Source organism: Miscanthus floridulus, chromosome 16 (genome assembly GCF_019320115.1).
Source record: "Miscanthus floridulus cultivar M001 chromosome 16, ASM1932011v1, whole genome shotgun sequence".
NCBI lineage: Eukaryota > Viridiplantae > Streptophyta > Magnoliopsida > Poales > Poaceae > Miscanthus > Miscanthus floridulus.
The window spans coordinates 22,796,110-22,800,949 of NC_089595.1; the positions used below are offsets into that span (position 1 = coordinate 22,796,110).

At 39.8% G+C, this 4,840-nt stretch overlaps 1 long non-coding RNA gene across 5 annotated transcripts; it reads left to right on the plus strand.

Annotated features, from left to right (window-relative positions):
- The first annotated feature begins 364 nt into the window (after positions 1-364).
- On the plus strand, positions 365-3,468 carry LOC136512776 (uncharacterized). Of its 5 annotated transcripts, none has more exons than XR_010773207.1 (4): positions 365-1,196; positions 1,832-1,934; positions 2,043-3,197; positions 3,291-3,468. It is a non-coding gene; the product is annotated as an uncharacterized lncRNA (long non-coding RNA). The 5 variants fall into 5 exon arrangements; XR_010773204.1 differs by having other exon boundaries at positions 365-763; positions 846-913; positions 1,023-3,197; XR_010773206.1 differs by having other exon boundaries at positions 365-1,934.
- Positions 3,469-4,840: the final 1,372 nt, after the last annotated feature.

Here is a 4,840-nt window from a genome sequence, read left to right on the forward strand (position 1 = left end):
ATATCATATCATATCATATCATAATATATAATATATATATATATATATATATATATATATATCAAATCAAATTAAATATTATATATATATCAAATACATATATTATATTATATTATTATTATTTATTATAATATATATATATATTAATTAATTAATATAATAATATCAAATCTTTATTATTATTATTATATATTATCTTTAGTTTTTGAGACATCACAGTCCTACAGTGCCATGTCCCAGCCTTGGCCGTCGGATCCGGTCATCCAACGGTTCTCCACTTGCTACTGCTTTACTGTTCCTGCTCACCGGCCTTATCCTTCCACGGCCTCGCACGTGTGCCCGCGTCCACCTCATGACCGTCGTCGTTTCCTTCGCCCGATCCCTAACCCCGCCTTCTCCGCTCCAGTCATGGGTCCGCCACTCCGTGCTGCCTCGCACCTTACCTCTTCCCCGCCGCCCCCATCAGCTCCTCCGCAGACGGCGGTCAGAGCTCGCTGTCTCCGCTGGCCGCCATGCCTGCCCCTGGCCGCGGACCACCACGCCGGTCCCGGCGCGGCGTCGGCGGCCTCGGTTTGCTGGGCGAACCCCTGCTCGGGCGGCGCACCGATGCGGGGTGCCCGACGTGGAAGCCCCACCAACGGCGGCGCTGTTCGCGTCGGCTTATGCAACCGTCCCCCGGCGGCTCCGCAGCCTCAGCACCGGCGACCTCCACCGTTTCGGCCTGCACGGGTGGCCCCTGCACCAGGCGGCGGCGCGGATCTAGGTCAGGCCTTCGCCCTCGCACCTGATTTCCTTCTCGCTTTGCCCCTGCATCGGATGTTCTATTACCCCTTTACTTCCTGCAGGTTGTGACACAGTTCTCAAGAATTCTTTTCCCAGATTCCATATCTTGATAGTGGTCTAGGAGATATTGGTAATTACCATTCTGTTTTGCTTTCAATAATCAGAGCGGTAATTTTCGTATTGAAATATTGAATAATCAAATTGAAACTGGTGCGCGGTGTGATGATGGATGGGATCAGTGCTGAGTGGGGGCTGAAGTGGGGGTCCGTACCATCCTTTGGCCCTTGATGTACCAGGCATCTATTATGATTCAAGCATGGTCTATTGCTGGATAATCAGATTTGGCTTGTATTCTTCCATGCCATGTGTTTATGACATTGCCTATGCAAGGTTACGGCAGCTCCCCATGCAAGGTTACGGCAACTCTATATTCACTTTGACATATTCATTTAATATGGCCCGTTTAGCATCCTATTACCCCTTTCTTTCCTGCTGGTTGTCACCGAGTTCTGAAGATTTGTTTTGGCAAAAAAAAAGGCTGATTCAGTGAACAAAAACCTAAGATCCACCTCCTTCCCTGGATTGCATGTCTTCCTTGATATTGGTTTAAGAGAGATTGATAATTAGCAAGTTCAATTTTGCTTTCAAGAATGAGAGGTGCTCTTTCCTTTACCACCAACCTAATTTGATGTCCTTGTGCTAAGTATTTTCTGTAATTTTCTTACTGAAAAATCAAACTGAAACTGGTATAGCATATTGTTTACAGCCTTCGTGAATTCTGATGAACATGGTTTAGTTTTGTTGATACATATGAGGTATACTCCATAGTTTATAGATTCTTCTCTGTCAATTTGGCTAAAGTTCTGCTACACATGCATTGATACATATGAGGTAGACACCATTAACCAATCATTAAAAAAAATTCTTGTGTTCGCTCCATCAATATTTGTGTATTATGATATTAAATTCCTCCATGCAGATTTCAAGGTGTATATTCATGCCGTATCTGATTATAAAAATGTCTTACTGTGCTTTTTTCATGCTTTAGATTCAATCGACCGACGACACTCTGCAGGTTCCTCATCGTTTCCTGGCCTTACTATGCAAACACAGCTCCCTTTTAAATCACCATGTGCACTGATTTGTTACAGGTCAGTCTTCTTAGCACACCTTTCTGTATTGGGTTTTTTCATGTGAAGAGGACTAATCAGTTCAGCAACTTTTGTTTTGCCATCCTGATGAACACCCACTGCTTTTAGGTACTTCATTTCATGGTCATCTCTTGGTGTGTGCTTTTGGTATGCAAACACACCTCTCTTTTGAATCAGCATGTGCACTGATTTGTTACAGTTAGTTCCATTAAACAGCAATACTTCATAGGTTACCTATCTTTCTATTACTACAAATATTAATTTTCAAAATAATGCCCTTCAAATCATGTATGTGTTTAATTATGGGAATAAAATAGAGGCCACTGAGACTTGATGATTTGAATGCTCTCATGCACAGTTGGCCACAACTAGTGCTTGCTACAACACGGTGCTCCTATCCTTATATGTGGTTTGTTTGGTCTCAAAGTCAAAACAGAAATCATACTTATTTTGAATAATATGGATCTCAGAATAGTGTGTTAGCAAGAATATAATATTTGAGTCCAAACGAGTTACACAATGCCTGTTTCCAGAGGTAATAAAGCAGTTCTATGAATAAAAATAATTGCCTTTATTTTTCCTGGTATCTTATCTTTATATTTGTATGCCCGTGCTATGCTCAAGCTTTCCGTTAAAAGCCTTCGGCTTGACTACTTAAGCAAGTAAGCCTAACTAAATAAGGAAGTAATTATCTCATTTTTTTAATAAAAAAAAACTTCAAAAACATAGGCACTCTTTGGCATGATTTTACCGGTTCAGCTCAGTAATAAGATAAATAACTACATTGTACGAATATCAACTACACCACTGCTATTATTTTCCTCTATAAACATATGTTTATGATATTGCATAGGCAAAGGTTACATACCTCTCAAATGATTTCAGCATCTCATACATCCAGTTGGGCATAATTGAGGTTTCATGTACCCAGTATCATTTATTGTCTTCTCCTTTCTTTGTCAGATTAAAATTTATGTGAAATAGATTAAGTGTTACCTTTCGTTCTTGCTGTTTCTTATGCCAGCTTCGGTGCTTTTGATATTTCCAAATAGTTAAGAAGAAAAGCAATATTATGTTCATTTAGCAACGAGGTTGGCCCAGACCCTAAACCTGGTTCATATTTTACTTTCCAACAAAGTTATATTAAAGGGTCAGACCCAGTGCCAGAGGCTCTCACATGAGTGGGGTCTGGGGAAGGGAAAAACCGAGGCAACCCTTTCCCCCGCAAAATCTGCGGAGAGGCTGCTTCGAACCCACGACAAGGTGACTCAGTGAGACAGCTCTCACCACTGCACCAGGCCTTATATTGATCTATTAAAAACCTACCACAATCTTCTAATCAGAATGTGCTTGCAGGGATATATAATCAGAGAGTTGGTCCTCATTATTACTGCAACATGGTCTGGATTCTTCATTATTCATGATTTCATTTTCAGTTTGTAGCCTTTGGATGCTTAATCAAGGCATTCAGCCTGATCTTTTTGAACGTTTCGGCTGTACATTGATCTCTATTCAGTGTTTTGTTTTTTTACTACATTATAGCCTCTCATAATAGAGGTCAAACTTTTAACAAGGAGCCTTATTTACTGCTGGGAAGTAAATTTCGTTTCAAATGTTGATGGATAGCTCATGATGAGATAGATTCATCTCTTGTGTAGGCCAAGTTGTTTAGGCCTAAAACGCATTCATACTTGATTTTTTTTACTATTTAAGGTTTTCTTTTCCCTTATGCAAGGTGACGCAGAGAGTCTTAGCAATGAAACTACAGTAAAGTTTGGCCGCAAATGATCTTGTAGAGTATAAAACGTACCTTCTAATGTTTCCCCTGCTTAACAAGGCAATTCTAATTCGGCAACATATTATACGCAAACCAACCAGTCTATGTAAACTTGGAAATTATTAATTAAGACCACTAGATACTGATCTAATGGATGGGATGAGGGGGTTTAAGTGCAAAAAAAAAAAAGGCCGGCGGGTGGGGGGCATAAGCGTAAAAAAATCTCATCTCTCATCCCATCCATTGGATCAACATCTAGTGGTCCTGATCGGTAGTTTTTAAGTTTACACAGGTTGATTGAATTGCGCATGATACGTTGTCAATTTGATCTGACTCTAAACATTATTAGCCTGTTCGGTTGGCTATTTTATATCGTTGCTGGTTCGTGAAGAAGTACTATTGGCTGGTTTATGTGAGAGAAAAATACTATTTTGGCTGAAAATTTATGATTATTTATGAAAAGCCACAGCCAAACGAACAGGCTGTATATGTTGTACGACGATGATTACATCCATCATCCATATGCAATTAATTATAATTTACACCACCCGCAGAGAAGCGCCTCCCCCCCCCCCCCCCCCCCCCCGATAGTACTCCTTAACTGAAAGTAATCATGCCTAGGACCGTCCCACACGCTGTCGCCCGCTAAATTTTAAGTGTGAATGAAAATAATTCAATTAAATACATGGCTAAGGTTTGGGCTAAGATTTTTCTCGAGTTTGTATTCAATTAAATACATCAATGTGGATCTTTAGATTTGAAGATATGAAATGATCTAAGCTCTAATATAGGGTTAGTATTTAGTAAGGATTATTTAGGTGAAAGGTGTTTTTTAATTCCTTCACTATTTTATCATCTTTTTCAAATTATAAGATATTTTAGGTTTTGTACATACATTGTTTTAACTTTGTATCTATAGAGTATATACCTATATAACATTAAATAAGCGAAATTTCTCTCCACCTATTTTTTTCGTCGACCTCCTCTTGCTACACGGATGGTAGAATCCCACTTGTTTTACTTCTCAAACTGTGTTCATGTCCTCCATGTCATATTGATCCGAACTCATGACCTATACTCATATAGGCCCCGTTCGCTTCACTGAAAAAACAAACCGAAACACTGTTCT